The following is a 13,086-nucleotide window of genomic DNA, read 5'->3' on the forward strand; positions in this document are numbered from 1 at the left end:
GTGTTACAAAAGGGAGTCTTATTATTTTATTTATATAAAAGGTTCTGTGGAGTGTTACTACGTAGGCACAATCGATATTAATTGTAGTTGCCATTTCGAGAGATTCGACGATTGTCGATAACTAAAATATTGTACCAACTGTTAAAAACAAAAGAAGTGTTTTTTTTCACGGCCACATCATTATTACCAGCGAACGTTAATCTTGTTTCGGCGTTAAATTGATTACCCAGTTTGGATGTCACAACAACTCGAAACAATAGAAAATGCGAGATGTTCATAGGAGTAAAACAATGTAAGCGAATTAGATTTCAGAACGCGGTCTTCTTATTTGTGTAGTCAATCTAGAGGGCGCATTCAGAACGCTCATCGCCGTGTACAAATCTCATACCGTGACTTGTTTTGTTTCAAATTTATCAGGATCGCCAAGCAAGAAACAAATAAGTACTGAAAGACAGACTAACCAAAGAAAGGATGGATTATATGTAGAAACTTTGGAGTTTAAGGAAGAGTGTGGGAGAGAATTAAGTCTAATAAAGTGAGGTTAAATTACGCAAGGATTAAGTGACGCAATGAACAGACGGCAGCCTTTGGAGAGATCGGAACGACAATTCGGTTGGAGTTTTCGTCGGTATTTTCAAGGTTATCGCAAACAGAAATCCTAATGAACAGGGTAAGATGTGCTTTTAAATATTTTGATGTTATTTAAAACTTTTTTTAAAATGTGATATAAATTGTGTAAAACATTTGACCCACTAAAGCCTTGTGTTAAATATGTGTTCCACCTGCTTTAACAATCAATAAGTTTGAATTTTTGCGTATGTGTTTCGTATGATTCTCACTGTAAACATCAATTATTTCATCAAACAACGTTAACAAATTTAATTTTGTAGTGGTAATGTGTAGCACAAGTGATCGTTATATCTGAACTGGACGTCATTTCTAATCGCTTTTAATTTATTGTCAGAGTTCAAGCTGTTAACCAGAAGAATGCCGATTAATGAAAGTATTTACCATCAAAAGTTATTAATCTGGCCCAGCATTGTAACTTCCAGGCGTATTTGAAAAGTAAATTAATGTTTTTGCCCTGTTTTACTGTACCTAACATTGCATATACGTAGACACATAAGGGTAACCTTTAAAAAGATGTTTATAACCTCCTTATAGTGTCAACAAGCAACATTTATTTTTGTTGTTAATTTGTCTTAGAGTTGCATATTGAAAGTTTCTCCTTTCTAATTTAACTTAGAAATACTTCTAAATATGACTAAGAAAGTGTAATTTACGTATAAACGTTGTGTTTATGTGTATTTGAGTGTAGACAGACGTTAGCGTTTTGTAAATACGAATCTTACAAAATTGAATACTGAACCACAAATCGATCTTTTTTTTGGTCGAAAATTTCTCTTGTAAATAAAATATACTCCTGTGTATGAAACACGATCTGTAAAAATCATCATATAACAAATACTTATTTGAAAATATCAAGGTAATTATAGATGTTTCTAACTTATGCAAGAAACCTAAGCAAAATTTGTTGTATTTTGAATCGCTTTTCAACTTCATTTTCTGTGGATATTGGATCAAAATATATCGAGCGTACGAGGTATAAACAAACTATGATGTGTGATTAGTGGTGCGCTCTGGTGGTCGTGTTGACTTCTAGGCGAGGCCAGCGCTCAGATGTGTTCAAGGACAAGAGGCCTGTGAGGTATGACCCAGTTCTCAGCTGTGATGTGTTCGATTAGCCAGCGTTTGGCGTCATTGTACTCTGGTAATATCGACAGGAGTTCTCGAATGCTGATAATTTACACGTCAGATACAGAAGTCCATGTTTCATGCTGCAGTATCGTTCAGTATCAGTTAAATAGAGGGTGTTACTAGATACAGTGTTGGAAAATAGATATGAAAGTCGTGATCGTCTTCCACGGTATTCATGAATCTACTCGAGAAAGAATAACTCAATTTTCTTTAAATTTAATTTTTTGTAAAATTTTACAAAATAGAAGTCCTACTGTTTAATTGTTTATTTAAATCGGAAAATTTTTAAAGACATCTTTACACAAGAGTATAAATATTCTTGAAAAAGAATCTGCAAAAACTGAATTTTTAGTTTACCTGGATAAGCGTGAAAAATAATTTACAGAAATTTATTTTAGCTTAAAGACGGCAATATTCTAGTTTGTAGCACTATGCAGTCTGGTAGATATTGATCGACATTTCAGAAGATCTTTCTGGATCTATTATTTGGGTAATACAAGATCCCACGCAAAATCACAGAAAACAATCGTCTTCATATTCATCGCCGTGAAATTTGATCACATGATCAAAGATGATGCAATTCACATGTCGGTTGTTTTGTTACAGTCTGTTTATCGCCATGTATTTATTTTGTTTTAAAACCAGTTTTTGTTTGCTCTTAGATACAACAGAGACAGTTTAATCTGGTAAAAGATATTAATAACTTAATAATACCCTAGGTAATGCTCTGACCTGCATTCTGGAGTCTCCATTTTGAACCTCTGACACGGCATGAACTACCGAGACTGAAATATTTCGTGGTTTTTTTGTAGATTACTTTCAGGTTAGGTTAGTTTAGGTTAGGTTGGGTTAGGTTAGGTTAGGTTAGTTTAGGTTAGGTTAGGTTAGGTTAGGTTGGGTTGGATTAGGTTAGGTTAGGTTAGGTTAGGTTGGGTTGAGTTGGATTAGGTTAGGTTAGGTTAGGTTGGGTTGGATTAGGTTAGGTTAGGTTAGGTTAGGTTAGGTTAGTTTAGGTTAGGTTAGGTTGGGTTGGATTAGGTTAGGTTAGGTTAGGTTAGGTTAGGTTGAGTTGGGTTGGATTAGGTTAGGTTAGGTTAGGTTAGGTTAGGTTAGGTTAGGTTAGGTTAGCTTAGCTTAGCTTAGCTTAGCTTAGCTTAGCTTAGCTTAGCTTAGCTTAGGTTAGGTTAGGTTAGGTTGGGTTGGATTAGGTTAGGTTAGGTTAGGTTAGGTTGGGTTGGATTAGGTTAGGTTAGGTTAGGTTAGGTTAGGTTCAATGCCATCATGAAGACTTGAAACACTTTCTTCCGCACTGAATAGGTGTAATTTAAAAATCGGCATTGGGCAGAATGTAGTTAAGGGCTTCCAAATTCCTCTAAAATATTCATCATAAAGGTGGTAACTGCAAAGTTTGCCGAAAACATGGAAAATCTTTGATCCTCTATGACGCTTGATAAAAAAAGATTTATAATGGATGACGCCAGTGTGACTTCCTTCCCAATTCGCAATTTGTTGAGGTAACATTTGTAATTTATTTTTCTTGTCAGAAATCAAAATTGCAGTTAAAATTATTTATGGATTCAACTAGTCTAGTGAGGGTGACGAAATGGTGCCCAAAAGTGTACGCGAGAGCCCAGTATTTGACGTACGTTACTTTTAAGTCAGCTGAAATTGAAATTAAGCATAGTAAGAAATCCAAGTCATTCATTGTCCGTTTTGTATGTGACCAAGTTTAAATACAGCTTTATTTAAACATTACCTAATCTAACATCTCATTTAATGGTGTCTTCTGAACACTCATCCTACGGAACAGACTTATTTAGAATCTAATCAGTCCTCAGCTAGTCAAATTATTCGCTTCATGTCGAATTTTAAGGTACATTATCGTGTTTTCAACAGCTCATCACAATATCAGCCCTTAGATCAATTTCATCTGTACCTTTCCACACTCTTTCCTGAATATCCATTTTAATATTATATATACAGAATATTATAGTTGGTATATTTTAATCTTTTTCAAATTTAGCTGGTAAACTGAAAGACCAAAATTTCTTGTTAATTGTTATGACGCGTTTTTCTCTGGTTTATATATATAACGGTTTGTGATTGGCTGTGCCTGTCAGCATTTTAAATAATAACGCTAGATGGCAGAATGCTCTAGTTTGTAAGCGCTGTTGTCATTACAGAAAGATTTTTCTGCATTGACAATAACAGTGTTATTTTGAATCCTAAGGTCTTCTAAATCAGTGGTATTCAACCTGGGGTACGCGTACCCCGGGGGTACGCGAAAACATCTTAGGGGGTACGTGAAATTTAAAAAAAATATATATATTATTTTATGATAAACACTGAATAATAAGTAATGTAATTTATTTAATTTATTTTAGATGTAGATTATATACTATGTATAACTTGAATTATACACCAACAACTTTGGGGGTACAAAGTTGAAGAGAAATTATATCTGGGGGTACGCGAACAAAAAAGGTTGAATACCACTGGTCTAAATAACATTTTAAAAATCCAGTCACTAACGAAAAGACAACACAACGCTTAACCATTACAAATATTGTTTAGTTAATACTGTTTAAAAAAAATCCCTGCTTACAATGAATATTATACAAGACTCATAAATAAGAAACCTTAATTACTAATTATTAAAATAGATGGTACATATAGTTACCACTGGATGATAAGTGGTTAAGTACCACAGATTTGTTGGTTACGTAATGGGCGAGATCATGTATATTCCTAATATTAAAAACACGTTCACACAATCCAAGAGAAAAAGTGTTTTTTTTTTAAATAAAAGTCATTGTTTGTATTTCTGCAACGTATCTTCGGATGCTTTAACCGGAACTGCTAGAGGGAAGGATTCTGTGTGTACCTGCACACAGTAAGAGTGTTCAAACAATATTTGTATTCTTCCTGAGCTAGAATGCATCATCATCATCAACACTAGGCTCCTGACGGCCTAGATTCGATCAGAAAGAATCGACTTCAGTGTTCAGACTAACGGTACGTCTGTGAATGACGTAATAACCCGCTAATTGAGTAGGATAACAGTCCTATATGCTGTGATGAATTTTTTATACACAGATGTGTATATATGTTGCAAATTTCTTCTTGTTGGAATTTTACCTAGAGGCAATTTCATGTCTATTAAACATGGCCGTCGTATGTCATCTGGCGTCTTGTATGATTGAACTTTTCTGTAGTAGTTCCTCATTAAATTTATCTTTCGTAAATAATTCTCCCATTGGTACGACATGAAAACAAATGATAACAAGTTGCTAAACTTATTCATTTGTTTATTTGTGTTTAAACAAAGGCGTGGTTATGTTTTTTTGTTCTTACTTTGCTTCGAGAAATAGTCGATAGTCGATGGCTGTTAACATATTTATGAATGATTACTGTAAAGAAAGGAGCGGTCATGACCTCTTTTAAATATTCTAAAGTTATTAAAAAAAGAAAATATATACGACATGGTCTTATTTGTTACAACTGTTTAGAGCAGTGGTATTCAACCTAGGGTACGCGTACCCCCGGGGGCACGCGCAGACATCTTAGGGGGTACGTGAAATTTAAAAAATACATATATTATTTTATGATAAACACTGAATAATCAGTAATGTAATTTATTTAATTTATTTTAGATGTAGATTATATACTATGTATAACTTGAATTATACACCAACAACTTTGGGGGTACAAAGTTGAAGAGAAATTATATCTGGGGGTACGCGAAGACATCTTAGGGGGTACGTGAAATTTAAAAAATATATATATTATTTTATGATAAACACTGAATAATCAGTAAAGTAATTTATTTAATTTATTTTAGATGTAGATTATATACTACGTATAACTTGAATTATACACCAACAACTTTGGGGGTACAAAGTTGAAGAGAAATTATATCTCGGGGTACGCGAACAAAAAAGTATCATCCATGTTTGTTGTTAATTTAAATGAAATCATACCGATAATAACCGCACGTTCTGCAGAGATGAGCTTCCGCGGTAGAAACATAATCCCAGTGTAAAGATGTTTGTCTTCTGGGTTGTTGCGCCTTAGAAATTTACCGACGTTTCGGAGGTCCTTGCTGCCTCCATCATCAGGACGATGATGGAGGCAGCAAGGACCTCTGAAAAGTTAACCGGTATATAAAAAACTAAATTAATGTAACTGAATTTTGAATAAAATTCCAAATGCGGTTGAAGGTCGTAGTCACACGGGATTGCTGAGTGTTTTGTTTTTTTATATTTCAGCCTGTTGTGTGTCAAATGACGAATCGTTCACCTCACTGCTTGCCCAGAACTTGTTCAATCCGCCATTTTATATGCTTATTTTTTTTGAGATGTGATGGCGGAGTGGGGAGCTTTCGTATTTGTCACTTTGTCTCCTGGAGACAAGTATTACAACAAGATCAGGTCATCAGCATTCAAGAAACAAATTATTTATCTTATTATTACTAACCAGTTGACAGCACTGTAACTTACAACGACAGCCAACCATATCTGATAAATTCTTTTAGTCTTTAAAATGGCCGCTACTCTAGATTACCATTTGTTTACGAAATCAGAAATATCTGAGTAAGTTATATTCAGCCCTCGCCATGATTTTGAGACCCAATTTGAACGGAATTCATAAGCCCTTATCTGGTTTTTATACACGTATTCGAGCGGGTTCCATGATAATTGCGTGCATTTTATTTACAGATGACACAGACAAGTTTGCGCTGTCTTGTAAACACGATAATGAACCTTAGTGTTCCATAAAAGGTCGGGGAATTTCTTCAATAGCTTAGTGACTATTATCTGCTCAAGAAGGAATCTTCTGCATGTATTTAGTTATTATTACCAAGTTATGTGTGACACCGTCATGTAGAGTGGAAATTATTTAAAAATAACTAAAAATCCTACGTCCTACTTAGTCTTATCCTACCAATTTGTTTATAAATTGGATATTAAATCTTGAAATATAATTTTTGAATCTGCCTAGTCCGTGTTCCTGTTAAAATATAATTATACAATTGTAATCGACTCCACAACTTTCGTATACGTCTTCGCAAATACTATATAATAACACTGACGTCTTTCGGTTTTTAAATCTCATGGTACAGAATGAATTTATTCAGGGCCACCGGAGATTTGAAATAAAGCGGGAACTACAAATCGAAAAGCCTAAAATATTTTCATACTTTTATTATACTTTCTTTAGACTTATTCTACAAAATAAAGACGGATGAATTCTGGAATATTATGTCCTGTAGTCAGGTAGATACTGACTTTTTATAACTGCTTAATACTTTTATCTTCAGGGGCGATTATAACTATCTTTATATTCGACCTGAAATCTCGGATTTGCATTAATACATTTTGACCTTCAAATATAGTCCTACACGCTTGTAACAAATGAAAATTAAAATCATCGAGGTCTACATTTCTAAGCCTGTAACACGAACACATCTATATTTTATTATACTAAAGTAAAGTCTATGTTACGAATACATTGTTCGTCTGGAAAATACTTTAAAGCTATCTAGACATGTCTCTTGAATACAGAATAAATTGTGAGCTGCCAATGCTTATTCTACATTTTGTTTTATTCCTCGTAGCAGTTTGGCTTAGAGCAGGGCCCTATCCCACTGTTGACACTACAAGACACACAATTATAAAGGTGATTTGTTCTTCAGCGCGGAGTAGAAGCAGCCAACGTATTGACATACTGGCATGCTAACAGAAGATGTCTCCTGAGTTGAACCTTACCAAACAAACGTATATGTCATCCACATGTAATATTATTTAGGACAACAATATTTTATTTGTGACACGCCTTTCTATACCTGCTGGTGCATTACTGTCCTCGTAAATTCAGCTTTCCGTCTCGGAATCAACCTCTCGAGACAGTTGACTGTCTATGAATGGAATAGACTCTCGATAAACTGAGACAGAAAAGTTGTCAGTGGAACCACGGTTCCGGAGAATTTGACGTAAATACGTCTATACAGAAAGGAAGTTTATATATTGGCTTTATTCTAAATATTTCCTTTATACATGCTTTACAATTGAGATAAGTTTGATTAAGACATTGCTTATTTAACTTGAATTAGTTACGCTTAAGATGGCTCTGTGGTAGCTGAATGTAATGTAAAGTAATGTAATGTAATGTTTTATAGGTTATAACAATGCCTTGCTGGCCTTGTAATCCTGGGGTCTCGGGTTCGATTCCCGGCGGTGCCCGAATTTATAACTTGTGTTGGGCAAGGCCGTGGTCTAGGCAACACGGAGTTTTCCTCCGTGGCATCCCAACAATTACTCCATTCACACACAGAAGAAGGCAATGGCAAACCACTTCTGGATCATCTGCCAAGAACGTATATGAACAGGTCCCAGTCCGAGAAAAGGATGGAAGATCCTGTTCATATGGACCTGTCGTCAGACAGAACACTAACAATAAATAATAAATAAAACCATTGTTACACTTTTTCGTTACATTTTTGTCGAATGACACTGACCCTAAAATATAGACGTATTTACGTCAAAAGGATTTGAAACAAAAAGACTTCCGTGTTGGCAAAATAACAACTTTCCTGTTGTCGTCCATTGTTTTGTATTTATATACGTGATATCCCATAATTATTGATACAAAGAGTAAAATTTATTGAGTACAAAACTGCTTGTGAGGGAGAGGTGGGAAGACTCAAAACATGGGGACAGAAGTAGGGAGTTTTGTTCAGGCCGGTTGGCAAACCTGCGTAGAAAAAAAGTTGACGACGGTCGTATGAGTAAATGGAACAGGATAAGACGCGTCTTCACAGACGAATTTGTGTTCGGTGTTTGTAGTAAGGTTAGCACGCACGGTGTTATTGCGTGGCTCACACACTAACACATAACATACGAACTGGAACATGAGTCATTAAAGGTCAATGTGTGGTGTACGATAGATCGTTTTTTTTCCTTCACAGCGGATTTTAGGGCGCGATGTTGGTAACCACTGCTGTTTCCAACAGGACAGTGCCAACTTCGTTTTCCCAAAGGAGTCTTGAATCAAACATTTGGTGATAAATTTTTCGCTTTCCCTATAAAATAATAATTACCGTGATTTATCTTAGCAATAACAAGTTTCTTGTTCATTTCAGACAATTCATAACAACGTGAGATTTTAAGTTCTCTCGTCTGTGTTGTTTCGCCGTGAAACACCTCTGAAACGTCAGTAAACTTCTACCAGACTACACGACTCAACACTTAATCCACATTTGATATTGCAACCTGAGTTATTCTTGCATTTATCTTGTAAAAAAGTCTTTATTATATCTTTTTGCCATTTTGGGGCCCAAGTAATCTTTTCACAATTGATATATTCCAACAATTACCTAAGATAATTTTTGCTCTAATGTGAATAGAGGTTTAATTGTTGAATAAAAATAAAGAGTTGTTTTGTTTCATTGTTGGAACATGTTATTACCCAACAATCGGGCGTACAAATTCGTTTGTCTGTCATATTGGTATTACTGATTGTGGATAATTGATAAGTGCGATTTTAGGGTAGTCTTCAGTGGCACAAAGTTCATACAAAATTCCATCAAAATCTGTTCAGAGTTCACGACTTGAATCACGCGTAAAAATAGACACACGGAAAGAACAAAAAAACTAGCCCATGAGGAATTCTCCGCTCACGTTTGTGAGTAAAAAACACATAAGAATCCATGTAAACTGTGAGAATCATACAAAATCTATATAAAATATAGTTATTAATCGCTAAAGCAGGTCCTTAGGTTTTAAGTCCACGTCACAGGACACAGTTTACTTAACGTATTCCACTGCTACACAATTTCCAATTATCTTAAGACGCCGAGGTGGGAATTTGAGTTCCGTGAGTTGGTACACATGGTATAGCAGGTCTATTATGAAGACGCAGTATCGATGTTAATGGGTTAACAGTTGGTATCGTCACAAGCGATTGGGTTTATGAGAAGTGCAAACATTGAGACAGGTGTGATTGTGCTCTAACCTAAAATAAATTTACTGTAAGTCTACTCGTAAATACGTTTAAGAAAGAAGGCAGATGCTTTGTGTTATTATTAGTATTTAAACCAGAAACTATGCATAAAACTCTGTCACAAGTACAATTCATATACCAGAATTAAAAACCCATTGTAAATAACTGTACGTCTAAATTGTTGTACAGTGTGTGCCTTAAATAAATGCCTGACTCAATGGAGAATTTTTTTTTAGACGTTATAATCGTTCAAATTTTTATGGAAGTATAAGGTTCATTAGCATATTCAGAAGAATTAGTCACTTGTACATATTTTAAGCCAGATGAATCCTATCCTGTTTCGTCCTTTCAAGTTTTACGTCTTTAACAATCTTTCAATTTGTAAAAAAAGATAGAAACAGGTCTGTGGAGTTATTTATACGTGAAATCTAATTAAATCAGTGAATACACTTTGCTCGAAATCATTTTAGAGCGATATGTTTCAAACTGCTGAATCATACGAATAGTGATTTTCGCAGACAGACGCATTTTTAACGCGTAAGGTTAACGGTGCTCCGTCGGCCGATCGACCCCCGCTAGCTACGTGACAGGTTTCTCAAACTTTTGTCTCACTTCTCATGAGATGTTATTCGCTCTCAGCCTGTTCGCCATTATGTTAATTACAAAGCTTGCCGCTTTAAAATGCTGCAAGAAGTATGTTTACGTAGGGAGCCAGCACCTGCGGGCACATTTACGAAAATGCCAAATACCAAGACCAGAATTTCCCTCACTGAAATTAATAAATTCCCTTCCTTGAACTAAACTTTTTACGTGTCTTTTTGGAACATTGAAGAACAACCAGTGATTCGAATACCATGCTGGCCCGAAAACCAACTTTACACGAGCAAATTTACCATAGTTGTTTAATGAATCACTGTATCTCAATACTGTGAAATGTCGATATTGTTGTTCTGGGTTGTAACACAGTGTAGACGTGTAAATAATATATAAAATGAAGCTTTCGCGACGACTGAAGTTGATTAAAGACTCTCGGTTTACAATCCGCTTCAGGTGGGTGAATGAACCATATCTTCTGTCAACGTTTCGAGAACAATCTCTGCTCTCATCCTCAGGGCAGCTGCTAAACTGATCCTTTGTAGCGCGCTAGTCGATAGGAACTGGCCTAGGGCTTAATTCCCTGAAAATGAAGGCAGCAAGGACTTCTGAGACGCTGGTGAGCATCTACCAGACTATATGGCGCTGTAACCCAGAAAAAAACTATCAAATTAATGCAATTTTAGTTAGTGAAGGGAAGAAGCCACTTGGAAGACCCAGACATAGATGGGAGAATAACTAGTCATTTGCCATTTTAATGAAATCCGACGGTGTATTTTCGTGTTCGCAAGAGATTGTCATATATTATTATAATGAACCACTTGAATCCAATCCATACCCAGCAACCAAAATACCATGCGATCCATTTTAATATTATCCTCCCATCTATGCCTAAGTCATTCGAGTGATATCTTCCCTTCAGGCTTGCCAAGGATAATTTTTCACGCATTTTTTTATATCCATGCGTAACATATCTCATGCGTCTTATCGTTATTGATTTGATCATCTTTATAATATTTGGTGACGATTACAAATCATTCATTATGGCATTTTTTGTTTCCAGGTTCTTGGGTTCAAATGTTACGTCCATACAACGGATAAAATATAGATTTGTTTATTTTAATTTTCAAATTTTAGATGGCAGGGAAGAAGTCAAAAGAATCTTACGTCTATGGTAGGAAACATTCCCGAGAATAATGTGGTCTTAATTGCTCTATTAACGCTACTTTGGTTTGTTATTGTAGCTCCCTATATGCAATTGCCATATTTTAGGATGATCTGGAGCGCATTCTGGTGACGGAATATGATATAATTGCGAACGGGAATACTCCCGAAGTGGTAGCCGAATTATTCCGATTGTACAAAACCGGAAGCAGCTAGCGAAGCTCAGTTCCGTGCGTGTACGAGTGAAGAAGGGTGAAAGTTAGTCTATAAAGAATGTTTAAGTGTTGTGTAATACAAAGTTTTCTGCTTAAAGCTCTATAATTATGGTGCTACGAGATGTTAAATAATATTCACTGACGTGTGTTACAATAGTTGTAATTATAAGACGAAATGTAGACCGAATGCATCATGATACGTACTTTATCAAAACAGTGTTGAGGTTAGGTTTTCTACAGCGACAGTGCCAGCCTGCCATTGGACTGTATTAAGGTAAGGGAACGAAAATATTACGTAATAGATAGTGTGGGACATTGGGCAGTGGTAATGACAATACTGCAATTATGTCAGGCTGCCAACTTATGCTTTCAGTTCGAAAACACGTAGCAGTGTAATAATAATACATGTGACCTTAGAAGGTTGTAAGTGGAATGTCGAAAACCTTGCCATATGTTCTGTTTAAAAGTTTTTCAGCAAACAGGCTATAAAATACATATTACCGATACTATAGGATCATGTTAATAACATGGCCCGTTGTGATGCGTTGTAGTTGCATTGTGGGTAAAGTACAATTCTTTTGGAAGTCTGTATTGTTTTGTTGAAGCAAATATTTAGGTTTCGATTCCGAATTTATGTTTCAGTTTTCATAATTCTGTCTAGCTTTAAGGTGATTTAAAACTGTAATAGCTTATTTCTATTGTCATAGTCAGATCATACATAACCTTCTAATGTAGGCAGGCGAAATTGATGTCTGCTTACAAAATGTTGTGCTTTCCATGGGTCACTGTTTGAAAGAAACTGCATTGCCTAAATTTTATGAGTTATAAATTGTAGGCCTGTTCATTACCTGACAACGCTGACCATCCAAGGACTCGCATTTTTTCAGAATCTTGTAGTACCTCAGCTAGTCAATAGGTTTACCCATTTTATGGAAACCGTAGTTTCATTGCCATGTTCATAAGAGCCCTGAGGCATTGCGTAACATTTTGTAACATTCTTGTTTGTTTCGTGAGGAGCTGTTAGACACCGCCAAACCCCTCTTGTGCGCTGTCCGCGATTATTTATTCAGAATCCGTGGTAATGAGGGACCCACTTAATATAGGTTACATTTAAGGTTCTCACGGATATGAGCAAGAAGTTATTTTAGGATGTTGCATGGTGTAGTCTGGGTAGAATTTATAAACCTGCTCTCCTACTACGCAGACTCCAAGAATATTTATATAAAAAAATGTCATAGACACACAACGAGAGAAATCACTGCCCTGGACCTCATTCTTACTTGCATTTGATTAGCTAAGAATGCAGTGGCGTTCGTATCATTGCATACCAAATTGACTGCGTTCACAACTGAAT

The 13,086-nt window shown here is 35.7% G+C and overlaps 1 protein-coding gene across 3 annotated transcripts in view; it reads left to right on the forward strand.

Moving 5' to 3' along the window:
* Positions 1 to 314: 314 nt before the first annotated feature.
* dy (transmembrane protein dusky) overlaps positions 315 to 13,086 on the forward strand; it is a 128,890-nt gene continuing 116,118 nt past the window's right edge. The window contains exon 1 of one of the 3 annotated variants that reach the window (XM_087354885.1): positions 315 to 670. The gene's annotated coding sequence lies outside the window, so the exon portion shown is untranslated. Of the gene's footprint in view, positions 671 to 11,663; positions 12,007 to 13,086 lie in introns of those variants that run through there. The other 2 variants (XM_087354886.1, XM_087354883.1) reach the window with 2 other exon arrangements.

The sequence above is a fragment of the Zootermopsis nevadensis genome, unplaced genomic scaffold (genome assembly GCF_977971745.1).
Source record: "Zootermopsis nevadensis isolate Lab colony 2312 unplaced genomic scaffold, Znev_1.0 Znev_ptg000024l, whole genome shotgun sequence".
Classification (NCBI taxonomy): domain Eukaryota; kingdom Metazoa; phylum Arthropoda; class Insecta; order Blattodea; family Termopsidae; genus Zootermopsis; species Zootermopsis nevadensis.